The sequence below is a fragment of the Lepisosteus oculatus genome, chromosome 18 (genome assembly GCF_040954835.1).
Source record: "Lepisosteus oculatus isolate fLepOcu1 chromosome 18, fLepOcu1.hap2, whole genome shotgun sequence".
Taxonomy (NCBI): Eukaryota; Metazoa; Chordata; class Actinopteri; order Semionotiformes; family Lepisosteidae; genus Lepisosteus; species Lepisosteus oculatus.
The window spans coordinates 22,240,720-22,261,598 of record NC_090713.1 but is presented as its reverse complement, the minus strand read 5'-3'; the positions used below and the strand labels follow the sequence as shown (position 1 = coordinate 22,261,598).

At 58.5% G+C, this 20,879-nt stretch overlaps 7 non-coding genes and 2 pseudogenes across 7 annotated transcripts; all 9 read left to right on the top strand.

Moving 5' to 3' along the window:
* The first annotated feature begins 433 nt into the window (after positions 1–433).
* LOC138224178 (U2 spliceosomal RNA) lies at positions 434–624 on the top strand. The gene has a single exon (XR_011182524.1). It is a non-coding gene; the product is annotated as a U2 spliceosomal RNA (small nuclear RNA).
* Positions 625–2,526: 1,902 nt separating this feature from the next.
* On the top strand, positions 2,527–2,717 carry LOC138224177 (U2 spliceosomal RNA). The gene has a single exon (XR_011182523.1). It is a non-coding gene; the product is annotated as a U2 spliceosomal RNA (small nuclear RNA).
* A 1,906-nt stretch (positions 2,718–4,623) lies between these two features.
* Positions 4,624–4,814, top strand: LOC138224176 (U2 spliceosomal RNA). The gene has a single exon (XR_011182522.1). It is a non-coding gene; the product is annotated as a U2 spliceosomal RNA (small nuclear RNA).
* A 1,906-nt stretch (positions 4,815–6,720) lies between these two features.
* On the top strand, positions 6,721–6,911 carry LOC138224175 (U2 spliceosomal RNA). The gene has a single exon (XR_011182521.1). It is a non-coding gene; the product is annotated as a U2 spliceosomal RNA (small nuclear RNA).
* Positions 6,912–8,816: 1,905 nt separating this feature from the next.
* LOC138224174 (U2 spliceosomal RNA) lies at positions 8,817–9,007 on the top strand. Its single transcript, XR_011182520.1, has one exon. It is a non-coding gene; the product is annotated as a U2 spliceosomal RNA (small nuclear RNA).
* Positions 9,008–10,912: 1,905 nt separating this feature from the next.
* LOC138224173 (U2 spliceosomal RNA) lies at positions 10,913–11,103 on the top strand. The gene has a single exon (XR_011182519.1). It is a non-coding gene; the product is annotated as a U2 spliceosomal RNA (small nuclear RNA).
* A 1,905-nt stretch (positions 11,104–13,008) lies between these two features.
* LOC138224183 (U2 spliceosomal RNA) lies at positions 13,009–13,119 on the top strand (annotated as a pseudogene).
* Positions 13,120–17,101: 3,982 nt separating this feature from the next.
* Positions 17,102–17,279, top strand: LOC138224182 (U2 spliceosomal RNA; annotated as a pseudogene).
* A 1,898-nt stretch (positions 17,280–19,177) lies between these two features.
* LOC138224172 (U2 spliceosomal RNA) lies at positions 19,178–19,368 on the top strand. Its single transcript, XR_011182518.1, has one exon. It is a non-coding gene; the product is annotated as a U2 spliceosomal RNA (small nuclear RNA).
* The last annotated feature ends 1,511 nt before the right edge of the window (positions 19,369–20,879 follow it).

Below are 20,879 nucleotides of genomic sequence, written 5' to 3'. Positions count from 1 at the left end.
CTGACAAAGCGGTAGCTCGCGCGGGCCGTCGGGGGCCGGGGTCTGGGTTAGCGGGACGCCGAGCGTGCTGCGCGCCGAGCTGGGAGCTGGCTGCGGCTCTTCCTCTGCCGAGTCCGAGGGAGCTCCTCCCCGGCTCACAGGAGAGGGTGACGTCACGGCAGTCGGGGGAGGGGGGAGGCCTAGCAGAGCAGCTGCCTGCCTGCCTGCCTGCCCTCGCCTTGTGGGATAGCTGCTGTAGCCGGTGCTGGCTTCGCCGCAAAGGGGCTCCTGGCGGCCGAAGCCGCCCTCTGTCCCGGTGTGGAGCGGGCTGCCCCAGGGCTCGGTGCGCGTGTGGGCCTGCCGGCTCTGTGCTGGGAAGCGGAGGGCCCCCTCCCCTCCGAGCCCGCGTCCCCCGTCGGGGAGGGGGGACCCTCAGACAAGGCCGGGGCCCGGCATCGCTTCTCGGCCTTTTGGCTAAGATCAAGTGTAGTATCTGTTCTTATCAGTTTAATATCTGATACGTCCCCTATCTGGGGACCATATATTAAATTGATTTTTGGAACAGGGAGATGGAATAGGGGCTTGCTCCGTCCACTCCACGCATCGACCTGGTATTGCAGTACCTCCGGGAACGGTGCACCTCCCCACCCAGGGAGAAAACCCGCAGTCAAAGACAGACAGAGACACGAGTGGCGTCCTTGGGGAGCCTCGGAGTCGGGGTGCTCCGGTGCAGGAAGAGGAGGGCAGGCTTTTCTCGGGGTGAACGACGGAAGCGCTTTCAGCGCCTTTCTCTGTGTCTGAGCTGTATCGGGGGGGGGGGATTCTCGCGTCGTTAGGCCTTCAAGCAGCAGGTTGCTCTGGCAGGGGGGTCGTTTGGGTAATTCAGGGCAGGAGAATGAGAGGTGTTGAGGGTCAGTCTGCAGTCTGGGAATCTGTAGATTTTATTTAACTTTAATTTTTTGTTTTGTTTAATGTAAATATCATTACTTTTATTTGCTAAGGCAACGCTGATTGTACCCATCGGTCATGCTAATAAAGCACCTTGAATTGAATTGATCACACTGTATTGAAATGAGGTGATAAAGCCGGCAGGAAAGAGCACAATGCCTTTGGAGTCTGGGAGCAGGGCTCAGCCCAGCGCATTGACGTTGTTTGAATGGGGCGATAACGGCCAGCAGGAGAGAGCAGGGTGTCTTGCCGGGTGGGGGTGGGGCTCGGCCCCAGGTGAGCTGCGCAGACACTGACTGAAATCCTTGTGCGCAGTCCCAACTAGTAGAGAGGTTATTTGCCGTCTGTGCGTGTTGGTTGGGGTTCGTACGTGCGGTTTCGTCTCGGTCTGCGGGGCCTAGTTTACGCACCGAGACCGACAGATTTCAAAACGGCCTTTTCCCTCGGCCCGTAAGACTGCTAGACGGCCACCAGCAGTTACCCAAAGACCGCTGCTAAACAGCCAGGCCTCTTGAAACTGATGAGGTGCAGCCACGTCTTTCCTGGTGCTTTGCCGTCAGAGGATGTAAATGACAGGGCTCCTAGCCCTGCCATATCTCCTTGTGTTATCCGTTGCGTAAATCCTGTAAATTGTCAATTGCTGTATTCTGCTCTGACCTTAATTTTGTGGGGCGGTGTCACTTCAAGGCTCAAGAAGGCTTGTATTGATCATTAACCCTTAAAGCAACAGGTTGCTCTGGCAGAGGGGTCGTTTGGGTAATTCAGGGCAGGCCAACGAGAGGTGTCGGAGGTCAGTCTGCAGTCTGGGAGATCACAGTGTATTGAAATGAGGTGATAAGGCTGGCAGGAAAGAGCACAATGCCTTTGCAGTCTGGGAGCGGGGCTCAGCCCGTTTACCTGGCGCTAATTCAGTTAGCGGGGTGTCTTTCCCGGTGCTGTTCGCTCAGCTTGCGGGCGGAGTGTTGAGGCTGGACGGTTTTGTTTTTGCTGCGGTGACGAGGGCCCCAGCAGTGCCCCGGGGAAGGTTCTCTGACCCCGGGGAGCCGGGCCGTGCAGTTTGCAGACTGTCCACCGGGGGCGGCGGGAGCCGCACTCTCACTCCCCTGCAGCAGAGGCTGCTTGTGTGAAACACGGGGCCGTTCTGGGGAGAAGCTGCGAGTGGCGCTGACAAAGAGCGGTAGCTCGCGCGGGCCGTCGGGGGCCGGGGTCTGGGTTAGCGGGACGCCGAGCGTGCTGCGCGCCGAGCTGGGAGCTGGCTGCGGCTCTTCCTCTGCCGAGTCCGAGGGAGCTCCTCCCCGGCTCACAGGAGAGGGTGACGTCACGGCAGTCGGGGGAGGGGGGAGGCCTAGCAGAGCAGCTGCCTGCCTGCCTGCCTGCCCTCGCCTTGTGGGATAGCTGCTGTAGCCGGTGCTGGCTTCGCCGCAAAGGGGCTCCTGGCGGCCGAAGCCGCCCTCTGTCCCGGTGTGGAGCGGGCTGCCCCAGGGCTCGGTGCGCGTGTGGGCCTGCCGGCTCTGTGCTGGGAAGCGGAGGGCCCCCTCCCCTCCGAGCCCGCGTCCCCCGTCGGGGAGGGGGGACCCTCAGACAAGGCCGGGGCCCGGCATCGCTTCTCGGCCTTTTGGCTAAGATCAAGTGTAGTATCTGTTCTTATCAGTTTAATATCTGATACGTCCCCTATCTGGGGACCATATATTAAATTGATTTTTGGAACAGGGAGATGGAATAGGGGCTTGCTCCGTCCACTCCACGCATCGACCTGGTATTGCAGTACCTCCGGGAACGGTGCACCTCCCCACCCAGGGAGAAAACCCGCAGTCAAAGACAGACAGAGACACGAGTGGCGTCCTTGGGGAGCCTCGGAGTCGGGGTGCTCCGGTGCAGGAAGAGGAGGGCAGGCTTTTCTCGGGGTGAACGACGGAAGCGCTTTCAGCGCCTTTCTCTCTGTGTCTGAGCTGTGTCGGGGGGGGGGGATTCTCGCGTCGTTAGCCCTTCAAGCAGCAGGTTGCTCTGGCAGGGGGGTCGTTTAGGTAATTCAGGGCAGGAGAATGAGAGGTGTTGAGGGTCAGTCTGCAGTCTGGGAATCTGTAGATTTTATTTAACTTTAATTTTTTGTTTTGTTTAATGTAAATATCATTACTTTTATTTGCTAAGGCAACGCTGATTGTACCCATCGGTCATGCTAATAAAGCACCTTGAATTGAATTGATCACACTGTATTGAAATGAGGTGATAAGGCCGGCAGGAAAGAGCACAATGCCTTTGGAGTCTGGGAGCAGGGCTCAGCCCAGCGCATTGACGTTGTTTGAATGGGGCGATAACGGCCAGCAGGAGAGAGCAGGGTGTCTTGCCGGGTGGGGGTGGGGCTCGGCCCCAGGTGAGCTGCACAGACACTGACTGAAATCCTTGTGCGCAGTCCCAACTAGTAGAGAGTTTATTTCCCGTCTGTGCGTGTTGGTTGGGGTTCGTACGTGCGGTGTCGTCTCGGTCTGCGGGGCCTAGTTTACGCACCGAGACCGACAGATTTCAAAACGGCCTTTTCCCTCGGCCCGTAAGACTGCTAGACGGCCACCAGCAGTTACCCAAAGACCGCTGCCAAACAGCCAGGCCTCTTGAAACTGATGAGGTGCAGCCCCGTCTTTCCTGGTGCTTTGCCGTCAGAGGATGTAAATGACAGGGCTCCTAGCCCTGCCATATCTCTTTGTGTTATCCGCTGCGTAAATCCTGTAAATTGTCAATTGCTGTATTCTGCTCTGACCTTAATTTTGTGGGGCGGTGTCACTTCAAGGCTCAAGAAGGCTTGTATTGATCATTAACCCTTAAAGCAACAGGTTGCTCTGGCAGAGGGGTCGTTTGGGTAATTCAGGGCAGGCCAACGAGAGGTGTCGGGGGTCAGTCTGCAGTCTGGGAGATCACAGTGTATTGAAATGAGGTGATAAGGCTGGCAGGAAAGAGCACAATGCCTTTGCAGTCTGGGAGCGGGGCTCAGCCCGTTTACCTGGCGCTAATTCAGTTAGCGGGGTGTCTTTCCCGGTGCTGCTCGCTCAGCTTGCGGGCGGAGTGTTGAGGCTGGACGGTTTGGTTTTTGCTGCGGTGACGAGGGCCCCAGCAGTGCCCCGGGGAAGGGTCTCTGACCCCGGGGAGCCGGGCCGTGCAGTTTGCAGACTGTCCACCGGGGGCAGCGGGAGCCGCACTCTCACTCCCCTGCAGCAGAGGCTGCTTGTGTGAAACACGGGGCCGTTCTGGGGAGAAGCTGCGAGTGGCGCTGACAAAGCGGTAGCTCGCGCGGGCCGTCGGGGGCCGGGGTCTGGGTTAGCGGGACGCCGAGCGTGCTGCGCGCCGAGCTGGGAGCTGGCTGCGGCTCTTCCTCTGCCGAGTCCGAGGGAGCTCCTCCCCGGCTCACAGGAGAGGGTGACGTCACGGCAGTCGGGGGAGGGGGGAGGCCTAGCAGAGCAGCTGCCTGCCTGCCTGCCTGCCTGCCCTCGCCTTGTGGGATAGCTGCTGTAGCCGGTGCTGGCTTCGCCGCAAAGGGGCTCCTGGCGGCCGAAGCCGCCCTCTGTCCCGGTGTGGAGCGGGCTGCCCCAGGGCTCGGTGCGCGTGTGGGCCTGCCGGCTCTGTGCTGGGAAGCGGAGGGCCCCCTCCCCTCCGAGCCCGCGTCCCCCGTCGGGGAGGGGGGACCCTCAGACAAGGCCGGGGCCCGGCATCGCTTCTCGGCCTTTTGGCTAAGATCAAGTGTAGTATCTGTTCTTATCAGTTTAATATCTGATACGTCCCCTATCTGGGGACCATATATTAAATTGATTTTTGGAACAGGGAGATGGAATAGGGGCTTGCTCCGTCCACTCCACGCATCGACCTGGTATTGCAGTACCTCCGGGAACGGTGCACCTCCCCACCCAGGGAGAAAACCCGCAGTCAAAGACAGACAGAGACACGAGTGGAGTCCTTGGGGAGCCTCGGAGTCGGGGTGCTCCGGTGCAGGAAGAGGAGGGCAGGCTTTTCTCGGGGTGAACGACGGAAGCGCTTTCAGCGCCTTTCTCTCTGTGTCTGAGCTGTATCGGGGGGGGGGGATTCTCGCGTCGTTAGCCCTTCAAGCAGCAGGTTGCTCTGGCAGGGGGGTCGTTTGGGTAATTCAGGGCAGGAGAATGAGAGGTGTTGAGGGTCAGTCTGCAGTCTGGGAATCTGTAGGTTTTATTTTACTTTAATTTTTTGTTTTGTTTCATGTAAATATCATTACTTTTATTTGCTAAGGCAACACTGATTGTACCCATCGGTCATGCTAATAAAGCACCTTGAATTGAATTGATCACACTGTATTGAAATGAGGTGATAAGGCCGGCAGGAAAGAGCACAATGCCTTTGGAGTCTGGGAGCAGGGCTCAGCCCAGCGCATTGACGTTGTTTGAATGGGGCGATAACGGCCAGCAGGAGAGAGCAGGGTGTCTTGCCGGGTGGGGGTGGGGCTCAGCCCCAGGTGAGCTGCACAGACACTGACTGAAATCCTTGTGCGCAGTCCCAACTAGTAGAGAGGTTATTTGCCGTCTGTGCGTGTTGGTTGGGGTTCGTACGTGCGGTGTCGTCTCGGTCTGCGGGGCCTAGTTTACGCACCGAGACCGACAGATTTCAAAACGGCCTTTTCCCTCGGCCCGTAAGACTGCTAGACGGCCACCAGCAGTTACCCAAAGACCGCTGCTAAACAGCCAGGCCTCTTGAAACTGATGAGGTGCAGCCCCGTCTTTCCTGGTGCTTTGCTGTCAGAGGATGTAAATGACAGGGCTCCTAGCCCTGCCATATCTCTTTGTGTTATCCGCTGCGTAAATCCTGTAAATTGTCAATTGCTGTATTCTGCTCTGACCTTAATTTTGTGGGGCGGTGTCACTTCAAGGCTCAAGAAGGCTTGTATTGATCATTAACCCTTAAAGCAACAGGTTGCTCTGGCAGAGGGGTCGTTTGGGTAATTCAGGGCAGGCCAACGAGAGGTGTCGGGGGTCAGTCTGCAGTCTGGGAGATCACAGTGTATTGAAATGAGGTGATAAGGCTGGCAGGAAAGAGCACAATGCCTTTGCAGTCTGGGAGCGGGGCTCAGCCCGTTTACCTGGCGCTAATTCAGTTAGCGGGGTGTCTTTCCCGGTGCTGCTCGCTCAGCTTGCGGGCGGAGTGTTGAGGCTGGACGGTTTGGTTTTTGCTGCGGTGACGAGGGCCCCAGCAGTGCCCCGGGGAAGGGTCTCTGACCCCGGGGAGCCGGGCCGTGCAGTTTGCAGACTGTCCACCGGGGGCGGCGGGAGCCGCACTCTCACTCCCCTGCAGCAGAGGCTGCTTGTGTGAAACACGGGGCCGTTCTGGGGAGAAGCTGCGAGTGGCGCTGACAAAGCGGTAGCTCGCGCGGGCCGTCGGGGGCCGGGGTCTGGGTTAGCGGGACGCCGAGCGTGCTGCGCGCCGAGCTGGGAGCTGGCTGCGGCTCTTCCTCTGCCGAGTCCGAGGGAGCTCCTCCCCGGCTCACAGGAGAGGGTGACGTCACGGCAGTCGGGGGAGGGGGGAGGCCTAGCAGAGCAGCTGCCTGCCTGCCTGCCTGCCTGCCCTCGCCTTGTGGGATAGCTGCTGTAGCCGGTGCTGGCTTCGCCGCAAAGGGGCTCCTGGCGGCCGAAGCCGCCCTCTGTCCCGGTGTGGAGCGGGCTGCCCCAGGGCTCGGTGCGCGTGTGGGCCTGCCGGCTCTGTGCTGGGAAGCGGAGGGCCCCCTCCCCTCCGAGCCCGCGTCCCCCGTCGGGGAGGGGGGACCCTCAGACAAGGCCGGGGCCCGGCATCGCTTCTCGGCCTTTTGGCTAAGATCAAGTGTAGTATCTGTTCTTATCAGTTTAATATCTGATACGTCCCCTATCTGGGGACCATATATTAAATTGATTTTTGGAACAGGGAGATGGAATAGGGGCTTGCTCCGTCCACTCCACGCATCGACCTGGTATTGCAGTACCTCCGGGAACGGTGCACCTCCCCACCCAGGGAGAAAACCCGCAGTCAAAGACAGACAGAGACACGAGTGGCGTCCTTGGGGAGCCTCGGAGTCGGGGTGCTCCGGTGCAGGAAGAGGAGGGCAGGCTTTTCTCGGGGTGAACGACGGAAGCGCTTTCAGCGCCTTTCTCTCTGTGTCTGAGCTGTATCGGGGGGGGGGATTCTCGCGTCGTTAGCCCTTCAAGCAGCAGGTTGCTCTGGCAGGGGGGTCGTTTGGGTAATTCAGGGCAGGAGAATGAGAGGTGTTGAGGGTCAGTCTGCAGTCTGGGAATCTGTAGATTTTATTTAACTTTAATTTTTTGTTTTGTTTAATGTAAATATCATTACTTTTATTTGCTAAGGCAACGCTGATTGTACCCATCGGTCATGCTAATAAAGCACCTTGAATTGAATTGATCACACTGTATTGAAATGAGGTGATAAGGCCGGCAGGAAAGAGCACAATGCCTTTGGAGTCTGGGAGCAGGGCTCAGCCCAGCGCATTGACGTTGTTTGAATGGGGCGATAACGGCCAGCAGGAGAGAGCAGGGTGTCTTGCCGGGTGGGGGTGGGGCTCGGCCCCAGGTGAGCTGCACAGACACTGACTGAAATCCTTGTGCGCAGTCCCAACTAGTAGAGAGTTTATTTCCCGTCTGTGCGTGTTGGTTGGGGTTCGTACGTGCGGTGTCGTCTCGGTCTGCGGGGCCTAGTTTACGCACCGAGACCGACAGATTTCAAAACGGCCTTTTCCCTCGGCCCGTAAGACTGCTAGACGGCCACCAGCAGTTACCCAAAGACCGCTGCCAAACAGCCAGGCCTCTTGAAACTGATGAGGTGCAGCCCCGTCTTTCCTGGTGCTTTGCCGTCAGAGGATGTAAATGACAGGGCTCCTAGCCCTGCCATATCTCTTTGTGTTATCCGCTGCGTAAATCCTGTAAATTGTCAATTGCTGTATTCTGCTCTGACCTTAATTTTGTGGGGCGGTGTCACTTCAAGGCTCAAGAAGGCTTGTATTGATCATTAACCCTTAAAGCAACAGGTTGCTCTGGCAGAGGGGTCGTTTGGGTAATTCAGGGCAGGCCAACGAGAGGTGTCGGGGGTCAGTCTGCAGTCTGGGAGATCACAGTGTATTGAAATGAGGTGATAAGGCTGGCAGGAAAGAGCACAATGCCTTTGCAGTCTGGGAGCGGGGCTCAGCCCGTTTACCTGGCGCTAATTCAGTTAGCGGGGTGTCTTTCCCGGTGCTGCTCGCTCAGCTTGCGGGCGGAGTGTTGAGGCTGGACGGTTTGGTTTTTGCTGCGGTGACGAGGGCCCCAGCAGTGCCCCGGGGAAGGGTCTCTGACCCCGGGGAGCCGGGCCGTGCAGTTTGCAGACTGTCCACCGGGGGCAGCGGGAGCCGCACTCTCACTCCCCTGCAGCAGAGGCTGCTTGTGTGAAACACGGGGCCGTTCTGGGGAGAAGCTGCGAGTGGCGCTGACAAAGCGGTAGCTCGCGCGGGCCGTCGGGGGCCGGGGTCTGGGTTAGCGGGACGCCGAGCGTGCTGCGCGCCGAGCTGGGAGCTGGCTGCGGCTCTTCCTCTGCCGAGTCCGAGGGAGCTCCTCCCCGGCTCACAGGAGAGGGTGACGTCACGGCAGTCGGGGGAGGGGGGAGGCCTAGCAGAGCAGCTGCCTGCCTGCCTGCCTGCCTGCCCTCGCCTTGTGGGATAGCTGCTGTAGCCGGTGCTGGCTTCGCCGCAAAGGGGCTCCTGGCGGCCGAAGCCGCCCTCTGTCCCGGTGTGGAGCGGGCTGCCCCAGGGCTCGGTGCGCGTGTGGGCCTGCCGGCTCTGTGCTGGGAAGCGGAGGGCCCCCTCCCCTCCGAGCCCGCGTCCCCCGTCGGGGAGGGGGGACCCTCAGACAAGGCCGGGGCCCGGCATCGCTTCTCGGCCTTTTGGCTAAGATCAAGTGTAGTATCTGTTCTTATCAGTTTAATATCTGATACGTCCCCTATCTGGGGACCATATATTAAATTGATTTTTGGAACAGGGAGATGGAATAGGGGCTTGCTCCGTCCACTCCACGCATCGACCTGGTATTGCAGTACCTCCGGGAACGGTGCACCTCCCCACCCAGGGAGAAAACCCGCAGTCAAAGACAGACAGAGACACGAGTGGAGTCCTTGGGGAGCCTCGGAGTCGGGGTGCTCCGGTGCAGGAAGAGGAGGGCAGGCTTTTCTCGGGGTGAACGACGGAAGCGCTTTCAGCGCCTTTCTCTCTGTGTCTGAGCTGTATCGGGGGGGGGGATTCTCGCGTCGTTAGCCCTTCAAGCAGCAGGTTGCTCTGGCAGGGGGGTCGTTTGGGTAATTCAGGGCAGGAGAATGAGAGGTGTTGAGGGTCAGTCTGCAGTCTGGGAATCTGTAGGTTTTATTTTACTTTAATTTTTTGTTTTGTTTCATGTAAATATCATTACTTTTATTTGCTAAGGCAACACTGATTGTACCCATCGGTCATGCTAATAAAGCACCTTGAATTGAATTGATCACACTGTATTGAAATGAGGTGATAAGGCCGGCAGGAAAGAGCACAATGCCTTTGGAGTCTGGGAGCAGGGCTCAGCCCAGCGCATTGACGTTGTTTGAATGGGGCGATAACGGCCAGCAGGAGAGAGCAGGGTGTCTTGCCGGGTGGGGGTGGGGCTCAGCCCCAGGTGAGCTGCACAGACACTGACTGAAATCCTTGTGCGCAGTCCCAACTAGTAGAGAGGTTATTTGCCGTCTGTGCGTGTTGGTTGGGGTTCGTACGTGCGGTGTCGTCTCGGTCTGCGGGGCCTAGTTTACGCACCGAGACCGACAGATTTCAAAACGGCCTTTTCCCTCGGCCCGTAAGACTGCTAGACGGCCACCAGCAGTTACCCAAAGACCGCTGCTAAACAGCCAGGCCTCTTGAAACTGATGAGGTGCAGCCCCGTCTTTCCTGGTGCTTTGCTGTCAGAGGATGTAAATGACAGGGCTCCTAGCCCTGCCATATCTCTTTGTGTTATCCGCTGCGTAAATCCTGTAAATTGTCAATTGCTGTATTCTGCTCTGACCTTAATTTTGTGGGGCGGTGTCACTTCAAGGCTCAAGAAGGCTTGTATTGATCATTAACCCTTAAAGCAACAGGTTGCTCTGGCAGAGGGGTCGTTTGGGTAATTCAGGGCAGGCCAACGAGAGGTGTCGGGGGTCAGTCTGCAGTCTGGGAGATCACAGTGTATTGAAATGAGGTGATAAGGCTGGCAGGAAAGAGCACAATGCCTTTGCAGTCTGGGAGCGGGGCTCAGCCCGTTTACCTGGCGCTAATTCAGTTAGCGGGGTGTCTTTCCCGGTGCTGCTCGCTCAGCTTGCGGGCGGAGTGTTGAGGCTGGACGGTTTGGTTTTTGCTGCGGTGACGAGGGCCCCAGCAGTGCCCCGGGGAAGGGTCTCTGACCCCGGGGAGCCGGGCCGTGCAGTTTGCAGACTGTCCACCGGGGGCGGCGGGAGCCGCACTCTCACTCCCCTGCAGCAGAGGCTGCTTGTGTGAAACACGGGGCCGTTCTGGGGAGAAGCTGCGAGTGGCGCTGACAAAGCGGTAGCTCGCGCGGGCCGTCGGGGGCCGGGGTCTGGGTTAGCGGGACGCCGAGCGTGCTGCGCGCCGAGCTGGGAGCTGGCTGCGGCTCTTCCTCTGCCGAGTCCGAGGGAGCTCCTCCCCGGCTCACAGGAGAGGGTGACGTCACGGCAGTCGGGGGAGGGGGGAGGCCTAGCAGAGCAGCTGCCTGCCTGCCTGCCTGCCTGCCCTCGCCTTGTGGGATAGCTGCTGTAGCCGGTGCTGGCTTCGCCGCAAAGGGGCTCCTGGCGGCCGAAGCCGCCCTCTGTCCCGGTGTGGAGCGGGCTGCCCCAGGGCTCGGTGCGCGTGTGGGCCTGCCGGCTCTGTGCTGGGAAGCGGAGGGCCCCCTCCCCTCCGAGCCCGCGTCCCCCGTCGGGGAGGGGGGACCCTCAGACAAGGCCGGGGCCCGGCATCGCTTCTCGGCCTTTTGGCTAAGATCAAGTGTAGTATCTGTTCTTATCAGTTTAATATCTGATACGTCCCCTATCTGGGGACCATATATTAAATTGATTTTTGGAACAGGGAGATGGAATAGGGGCTTGCTCCGTCCACTCCACGCATCGACCTGGTATTGCAGTACCTCCGGGAACGGTGCACCTCCCCACCCAGGGAGAAAACCCGCAGTCAAAGACAGACAGAGACACGAGTGGAGTCCTTGGGGAGCCTCGGAGTCGGGGTGCTCCGGTGCAGGAAGAGGAGGGCAGGCTTTTCTCGGGGTGAACGACGGAAGCGCTTTCAGCGCCTTTCTCTCTGTGTCTGAGCTGTATCGGGGGGGGGGATTCTCGCGTCGTTAGCCCTTCAAGCAGCAGGTTGCTCTGGCAGGGGGGTCGTTTGGGTAATTCAGGGCAGGAGAATGAGAGGTGTTGAGGGTCAGTCTGCAGTCTGGGAATCTGTAGGTTTTATTTTACTTTAATTTTTTGTTTTGTTTCATGTAAATATCATTACTTTTATTTGCTAAGGCAACACTGATTGTACCCATCGGTCATGCTAATAAAGCACCTTGAATTGAATTGATCACACTGTATTGAAATGAGGTGATAAGGCCGGCAGGAAAGAGCACAATGCCTTTGGAGTCTGGGAGCAGGGCTCAGCCCAGCGCATTGACGTTGTTTGAATGGGGCGATAACGGCCAGCAGGAGAGAGCAGGGTGTCTTGCCGGGTGGGGGTGGGGCTCAGCCCCAGGTGAGCTGCACAGACACTGACTGAAATCCTTGTGCGCAGTCCCAACTAGTAGAGAGGTTATTTGCCGTCTGTGCGTGTTGGTTGGGGTTCGTACGTGCGGTGTCGTCTCGGTCTGCGGGGCCTAGTTTACGCACCGAGACCGACAGATTTCAAAACGGCCTTTTCCCTCGGCCCGTAAGACTGCTAGACGGCCACCAGCAGTTACCCAAAGACCGCTGCTAAACAGCCAGGCCTCTTGAAACTGATGAGGTGCAGCCCCGTCTTTCCTGGTGCTTTGCTGTCAGAGGATGTAAATGACAGGGCTCCTAGCCCTGCCATATCTCTTTGTGTTATCCGCTGCGTAAATCCTGTAAATTGTCAATTGCTGTATTCTGCTCTGACCTTAATTTTGTGGGGCGGTGTCACTTCAAGGCTCAAGAAGGCTTGTATTGATCATTAACCCTTAAAGCAACAGGTTGCTCTGGCAGAGGGGTCGTTTGGGTAATTCAGGGCAGGCCAACGAGAGGTGTCGGGGGTCAGTCTGCAGTCTGGGAGATCACAGTGTATTGAAATGAGGTGATAAGGCTGGCAGGAAAGAGCACAATGCCTTTGCAGTCTGGGAGCGGGGCTCAGCCCGTTTACCTGGCGCTAATTCAGTTAGCGGGGTGTCTTTCCCGGTGCTGCTCGCTCAGCTTGCGGGCGGAGTGTTGAGGCTGGACGGTTTGGTTTTTGCTGCGGTGACGAGGGCCCCAGCAGTGCCCCGGGGAAGGGTCTCTGACCCCGGGGAGCCGGGCCGTGCAGTTTGCAGACTGTCCACCGGGGGCGGCGGGAGCCGCACTCTCACTCCCCTGCAGCAGAGGCTGCTTGTGTGAAACACGGGGCCGTTCTGGGGAGAAGCTGCGAGTGGCGCTGACAAAGCGGTAGCTCGCGCGGGCCGTCGGGGGCCGGGGTCTGGGTTAGCGGGACGCCGAGCGTGCTGCGCGCCGAGCTGGGAGCTGGCTGCGGCTCTTCCTCTGCCGAGTCCGAGGGAGCTCCTCCCCGGCTCACAGGAGAGGGTGACGTCACGGCAGTCGGGGGAGGGGGGAGGCCTAGCAGAGCAGCTGCCTGCCTGCCTGCCTGCCTGCCCTCGCCTTGTGGGATAGCTGCTGTAGCCGGTGCTGGCTTCGCCGCAAAGGGGCTCCTGGCGGCCGAAGCCGCCCTCTGTCCCGGTGTGGAGCGGGCTGCCCCAGGGCTCGGTGCGCGTGTGGGCCTGCCGGCTCTGTGCTGGGAAGCGGAGGGCCCCCTCCCCTCCGAGCCCGCGTCCCCCGTCGGGGAGGGGGGACCCTCAGACAAGGCCGGGGCCCGGCATCGCTTCTCGGCCTTTTGGCTAAGATCAAGTGTAGTATCTGTTCTTATCACCCCCTCCCCCGAGTCCCACGGACAAAAGGAGGAGGCAGCCCTGGAAGAGGCAACCCCCTCCCCCGAGGCCCAGGGACAAAAGGAGGAGGCAGCCCAGGAAGAGGTAACCCCCTCCCCCGAGGCCCAGGGACAAAAGGAAGAGGCAGCCCAGGAACTGGAGCCCCCTTCCCCCGAGGCCCAGGAGAAACTGGAGGCCCCCGAAACCCCCCGAGAGAGGGAAGAAAGGAGCCTCCCCGAAGCGGTGGCTGAGAGTATCCTCGAGGACGACGAGGATTATTTTGAAGCCACCCTGGAGCCCGGACTGATGGTAGGGCTGGACCTGTCCAGCATGTTTTCCTTTCAGTCCCCAGCGAAACCTGGAGGGAGCCCAGTATATTCCCCCCAGGACCCGAACGAGAGGAGTTACATCTAGGCTAAACAGTGCCCAGATGTAGACTCCCAAGTTCCTACTGTAAGTACAGAGAGGAGGTTTACTTTTCACTAGTTTAACCATGACTGTGAAACTAACCTTCTTGACAACTAACGTGAGAGGGCTGAGAGACCCAGTGAAAAGACGGGGAGTCTTTCATGATCTGGCCTCAAAGTCTTTCTCAGTTTGTTTCTTACAGGAGGTCCACCTGAAGGATGAAAGCGACAAGCTGACATTCACCAGGGAATGGACGAAGGGAGAATCATGCTGGAGCGTAGGAGGGGTCCACTCTTCCGGAGTGGGAATCCTCCTCGGGAACCCAGAGATGACGCTGGTTTCCTCCTTCTCGGTGGTGCAGGGCCGGATCCTGGTCGCAGACATCGACTGGAGGGGGCAGAAGTTGAGAGCGATTAACGTCTATGCTCCGACGGAACCCTCTATCCGGAAGGAAGTGTTTGCTGACCTGGCCAGCTGCTGCACCACTAACAGACAGGTGGTGCTCGGCGGGGACTTCAACGTCGACCGGGAGAAGGGGAGCGACGCTAGCTCGGCAGAGCTGGAGTCGCTACTCAAGCAGTTCTCCCTAGTAGACGGCTTCAGACGGTGCCGCCCGAACGACGCCGGACCGACCTGGAAGAACTCCCGGGGAGTGTGCAGTCGCCTGGACTACATCTTCGTGCACACGACCTGCTCCCTGGAGTCGGCGACGGTGTCCCCGGCGTGGTATTCCGACCACGAGCGCTTGACGGTGGTGGCTAACACCAGCCTGCCGGCATTCGGTCGTGGGTACTGGAAGCTGAACCGGGAGATACTGGAGGAAGACGACTTCAGGGCACTGTTCCGGAAAGACTACGCGAGCTGGGGAGATCTGAGAGACGGCTACAGCTCCGTGGTGGAATGGTGGGAGTCGGTGAAGGACAGGACCCGAACCCTGGCGCAGACGTACTGCAGACGGAAGGCGGCCAGGGAGAGGAAGGAAGCTGCACGACTCCAGAGGCAACTCGAGGAGGAGTACAGCTCGGCTAACGGGGGAGGAGCCTTCAATTCAGCCCGGGCACGGGACCTGAAGGAGAGGCTCCGCAGACTGCACACGGAGAAAGCCAAGGCTTTCCTCGTCAAAGCACAGAGGGAACATTATGAAAATAATGAAACCTGTTCCTCCTATTTCTTCAACCAGGTCCGGGGAGCCCAGAAAAAGAGGGTGATCCACAGCCTGAGACGGGGAGATGGAGAGGAAGTGCTGGACGAGAGCGACAAAGTAGAGGCGGCCACCGCTTTCTACACGGAGCTCTTTTCAGAAAAGCAGACGGAGGTGGAGGCAGGCGATGCTTTTCTGGAGGGGCTGACGGCACGAGTACCGGAGGAGGTGAGGGAGGACTTGGAGGGTCCGATCACGGCCGAGGAGCTGAAGGCGGCGCTCTTGTCCATGGAGAATGGCAAGGTGCCGGGGCCGGACGGACTCCCCAAGGAATTCTACACCTGCTTCTGGGACACCCTGGCGGCAGATCTGGTGGAAGTGGCGCAGGAGATCTTCCGCCGGGGGAAACTCGGAGACACCATGAGGGAGGGCGTCATCTCCCTGCTCTTCAAGGGAGGAGACGCCGCCGACCTCAAAAACTGGAGGCCGATCACGATGCTCTGCGTGGACGTAAAGATCCTGTCCAAGCTCCTGACCGGCAGACTGAGAACCGCCCTCCCCCACATCATCCACAGCGACCAGACGTGTGGGGTGGAGGGGCGATCTGTCAGCTGGAACCTCCAGCTGACCAGAGACGCCATCGCCTGGGCCGAGGACCGGAACGTGCCCATGATGGTGGTCAGCCTGGACCAGGAGAAAGCCTTCGACAGAGTGAACCACAGCTATCTGTTCAGGGTGCTGGAACGCTTCGGTTTCGGAGAGAGTTTCAGCCGCTGGATTCAGATTCTGTACTCTGACGTGGGCAGCAGAGTGAACGTGAACGGAAACCTGGGGGATTTCATTCCCCAGGAATCCGGAGTACGACAGGGCTGCCCCCTTTCACCCCTTCTCTATGTTCTCTTCACAGAGCCCCTAGCAGAGGCGGTGAGACGGGACCCCGTCATCGACGGCCTGGAGATACCGGGAGGCGCGGGGGAAACCCTGAAGATCTCCCAGTACGCCGACGACACGACGCTGTTCCTGAGGTCGGACAGGGGGTTGAGGAGGGCCCTGCAGGTCATGGAGCAATACTCCAGAGCCTCGGGGTCGAAGCTCAACCGCCGAAAGAGCAAACTGAAGTTCTTCGGGCCCTGGAAGCACAGGACGACGGCGCCGGAGGGTCTCGAGCTCTGCACGGAGCCCCTCAGAATACTGGGGGTTTCCTTCCAGAGCCAGGACAACGAGACCAACAACTGGACTGAGAGGATCGCCAAGGTGAACGCGAAGCTGGGTCTGTGGAAAACGCGGTCGCTGTCCTACACAGGGAAAGTGATGGTGTTGAAAGCAGACGTCCTGCCGGCTTTGGTTTACCTGGCGGTGGTGTACCCGCTGCCGGCCAGACTCAGACGAGCGCTGCAAGGGATGATCTTCGGCTTCGTCTGGGGCGGCAGGTACGAGTCCATCACCAGAAACCGGATGTGTCAGCCGGTCGAGGAAGGGGGTCGAGATGTCCCACATTTCCCCCTGAAACTCGACTGCATCTTCTTCTGCAACCTCTGTCGGGCGCTGCGGGAGCCCATCGGCCACAAGTACCAGTACTTTGTCAGGCTGTGGCTCTCCATCCCGATGAGGCACTTGGTCCAGTGGTCAAACACTGGGCCCAAGGCAGAGAGGCGACCGGAGTTCTACACCCACGCTGTCAAGTGGAGCAGGAGGTACGAGGCCACGAGACAGCCAGAGCTCTGCACCAACCACAGAGCTCTGTACAAAGAGGTGAGGGGGCACCTGGTCGCCAACGAAAGGCTGCGAGTTCCCAGACAAGTCTGGGAAAGAACGCAGCCGAAAGAACTGGACAACGAACTGAAGGACCTCAACTGGATGGCCGTTCACAAGAGACTGGCTACCAGAGAGGTCCTCTACAGACACTCGATTTCCAGGAATCCGCATTGCCCCCGGGACACGTGTTTCGTCGAGGAGACTCAGGAGCACGTTTTCTGGAGCTGCCCCTTCGCCAAGGCGGTGTGGGGCAGAATGGACAACATAATGCAACTCCTGGAAACGAATGCGGTGCTCAGCTACCAGTATATTCTTCTGGGGCTGGCACCTACCGGACTGGACAGGGGGACGCAGTTCCTGATGTGGCTGCTGCTGTCCCTCACAAAGAAAGGCCTGTGGGACGCGAGGAACAATCTCATCCGGCACAACAACAAGTGGGGAGCGAGGGAGCTGGAAGAGAGGATCCTGGCGGACCTCAGGAGGAGGATGAAGCGCGACGTTGCTAAATGGGGTTTCCCCACGGCAAAGGAGCGCTGGAAAGGCCTATGGACCCTGTACAGGGATTAATGGGTTACAGCAAGCGGTAGGGTTTGGAGGGACACTCATAATAGCGCAAATCCGCCCACCCTTGCAAGGATTGAAAACGGACAATCACCCCGTTCCGCCGTTGTTTTAACTTGTGGAGTGTTATTGTATGAGATGTTTTCCTTTTGAGATGTGTTTTTTTTCGGAATAAAGTATATTTTATAAGAAAAAAAAAAAAATCTGTTCTTATCAGTTTAATATCTGATACGTCCCCTATCTGGGGACCATATATTAAATTGATTTTTGGAACAGGGAGATGGAATAGGGGCTTGCTCCGTCCACTCCACGCATCGACCTGGTATTGCAGTACCTCCGGGAACGGTGCACCTCCCCACCCAGGGAGAAAACCCGCAGTCAAAGACAGACAGAGACACGAGTGGCGTCCTTGGGGAGCCTCGGAGTCGGGGTGCTCCGGTGCAGGAAGAGGAGGGCAGGCTTTTCTCGGGGTGAACGACGGAAGCGCTTTCAGCGCCTTTCTCTCTGTGTCTGAGCTGTATCGGGGGGGGGGATTCTCGCGTCGTTAGCCCTTCAAGCAGCAGGTTGCTCTGGCAGGGGGGTCGTTTGGGTAATTCAGGGCAGGAGAATGAGAGGTGTTGAGGGTCAGTCTGCAGTCTGGGAATCTGTAGATTTTATTTAACTTTAATTTTTTGTTTTGTTTAATGTAAATATCATTACTTTTATTTGCTAAGGCAACGCTGATTGTACCCATCGGTCATGCTAATAAAGCACCTTGAATTGAATTGATCACACTGTATTGAAATGAGGTGATAAGGCCGGCAGGAAAGAGCACAATGCCTTTGGAGTCTGGGAGCAGGGCTCAGCCCAGCGCATTGACGTTGTTTGAATGGGGCGATAACGGCCAGCAGGAGAGAGCAGGGTGTCTTGCCGGGTGGGGGTGGGGCTCGGCCCCAGGTGAGCTGCACAGACACTGACTGAAATCCTTGTGCGCAGTCCCAACTAGTAGAGAGGTTATTTGCCGTCTGTGCGTGTTGGTTGGGGTTCGTACGTGCGGTGTCGTCTCGGTCTGCGGGGCCTAGTTTACGCACCGAGACCGACAGATTTCAAAACGGCCTTTTCCCTCGGCCCGTAAGACTGCTAGACGGCCACCAGCAGTTACCCAAAGACCGCTGCCAAACAGCCAGGCCTCTTGAAACTGATGAGGTGCAGCCCCGTCTTTCCTGGTGCTTTGCCGTCAGAGGATGTAAATGACAGGGCTCCTAGCCCTGCCATATCTCTTTGTGTTATCCGCTGCGTAAATCCTGTAAATTGTCAATTGCTGTATTCTGCTCTGACCTTAATTTTGTGGGGCGGTGTCACTTCAAGGCTCAAGAAGGCTTGTATTGATCATTAACCCTTAAAGCAACAGGTTGCTCTGGCAGAGGGGTCGTTTGGGTAATTCAGGGCAGGCCAACGAGAGGTGTCGGGGGTCAGTCTGCAGTCTGGGAGATCACAGTGTATTGAAATGAGGTGATAAGGCTGGCAGGAAAGAGCACAATGCCTTTGCAGTCTGGGAGCGGGGCTCAGCCCGTTTACCTGGCGCTAATTCAGTTAGCGGGGTGTCTTTCCCGGTGCTGCTCGCTCAGCTTGCGGGCGGAGTGTTGAGGCTGGACGGTTTGGGTTTTGATGCGGTGACGAGGGCCCCAGCAGTGCCCCGGGGAAGGGTCTCTGACCCCGGGGAGCCGGGCCGTGCAGTTTGCAGACTGTCCACCGGGGGCGGCGGGAGCCGCACTCTCACTCCCCTGCAGCAGAGGCTGCTTGTGTGAAACACGGGGCCGTTCTGGGGAGAAGCTGCGAGTGGCGCTGACAAAGCGGTAGCTCGCGCGGGCCGTCGGGGGCCGGGGTCTGGGTTAGCGGGGCGCCGAGCGTGCTGCGCGCCGAGCTGGGAGCTGGCTGCGGCTCTTCCTCTGAGTCCGAGGGAGCTCCTCCCCGGCTCACAGGAGAGGGTGACGTCACGGCAGTCGGGGGAGGGGGGAGGCCTAGCAGAGCAGCTGCCTGCCTGCCTGCCTGCCCTCGACTTGTGGGATAGCTGCTGTAGCCGGTGCTGGCTTCGCCGCAAAGGGGCTCCTGGCGGCCGAAGCCGCCCTCTGTCCCGGTGTGGAGCGGGCTGCCCCAGGGCTCGGTGCGCGTGTGGGCCTGCCGGCTCTGTGCTGGGAAGCGGAGGGCCCCCTCCCCTCCGAGCCCGCGTCCCCCGTCGGGGAGGGGGGACCCTCAGACAAGGCCGGGGCCCGGCATCGCTTCTCGGCCTTTTGGCTAAGATCAAGTGTAGTATCTGTTCTTATCAGTTTAATATCTGATACGTCCCCTATCTGGGGACCATATATTAAATTGATTTTTGGAACAGGGAGATGGAATAGGGGCTTGCTCCGTCCACTCCACGCATCGACCTGGTATTGCAGTACCTCCGGGAACGGTGCACCTCCCCACCCAGGGAGAAAACCCGCAGTCAAAGACAGACAGAGACACGAGTGGCGTCCTTGGGGAGCCTCGGAGTCGGGGTGCTCCGGTGCAGGAAGAGGAGGGCAGGCTTTTCTCGGGGTGAACGACGGAAGCGCTTTCAGCGCCTTTCTCTCTGTGTCTGAGCTGTGTCGGGGGGGGGGGATTCTCGCGTCGTAAGCCCTTCAAGCAGCAGGTTGCTCTGGCAGGGGGGTCGTTTAGGTAATTCAGGGCAGGAGAATGAGAGGTGTTGAGGGTCAGTCTGCAGTCTGGGAATCTGTAGATTTTATTTAACTTTAATTTTTTGTTTTGTTTAATGTAAATATCATTACTTTTATTTGCTAAGGCAACGCTGATTGTACCCATCGGTCATGCTAATAAAGCACCTTGAATTGAATTGATCACACTGTATTGAAATGAGGTGATAAGGCCGGCAGGAAAGAGCACAATGCCTTTGGAGTCTGGGAGCAGGGCTCAGCCCAGCGCATTGACGTTGTTTGAATGGGGCGATAACGGCCAGCAGGAGAGAGCAGGGTGTCTTGCCGGGTGGGGGTGGGGCTCGGCCCCAGGTGAGCTGCACAGACACTGACTGAAATCCTTGTGCGCAGTCCCAACTAGTAGAGAGGTTATTTGCCGTCTGTGCGTGTTGGTTGGGGTTCGTACGTGCGGTGTCGTCTCGGTCTGCGGGGCCTAGTTTACGCACCGAGACCGACAGATTTCAAAACGGCCTTTTCCCTCGGCCCGTAAGACTGCTAGACGGCCACCAGCAGTTACCCAAAGACCGCTGCCAAACAGCCAGGCCTCTTGAAACTGATGAGGTGCAGCCCCGTCTTTCCTGGTGCTTTGCCGTCAGAGGATGTAAATGACAGGGCTCCTAGCCCTGCCATATCTCTTTGTGTTATCCGCTGCGTAAATCCTGTAAATTGTCAATTGCTGTATTCTGCTCTGACCTTAATTTTGTGGGGCGGTGTCACTTCAAGGCTCAAGAAGGCTTGTATTGATCATTAACCCTTAAAGCAACAGGTTGCTCTGGCAGAGGGGTCGTTTGGGTAATTCAGGGCAGGCCAACGAGAGGTGTCGGGGGTCAGTCTGCAGTCTGGGAGATCACAGTGTATTGAAATGAGGTGATAAGGCTGGCAGGAAAGAGCACAATGCCTTTGCAGTCTGGGAGCGGGGCTCAGCCCGTTTACCTGGCGCTAATTCAGTTAGCGGGGTGTCTTTCCCGGTGCTGCTCGCTCAGCTTGCGGGCGGAGTGTTGAGGCTGGACGGTTTGGTTTTTGCTGCGGTGACGAGGGCCCCAGCAGTGCCCCGGGGAAGGGTCTCTGACCCCGGGGAGCCGGGCCGTGCAGTTTGCAGACTGTCCACCGGGGGCGGCGGGAGCCGCACTCTCACTCCCCTGCAGCAGAGGCTGCTTGTGTGAAACACGGGGCCGTTCTGGGGAGAAGCTGCGAGTGGCGCTGACAAAGCGGTAGCTCGCGCGGGCCGTCGGGGGCCGGGGT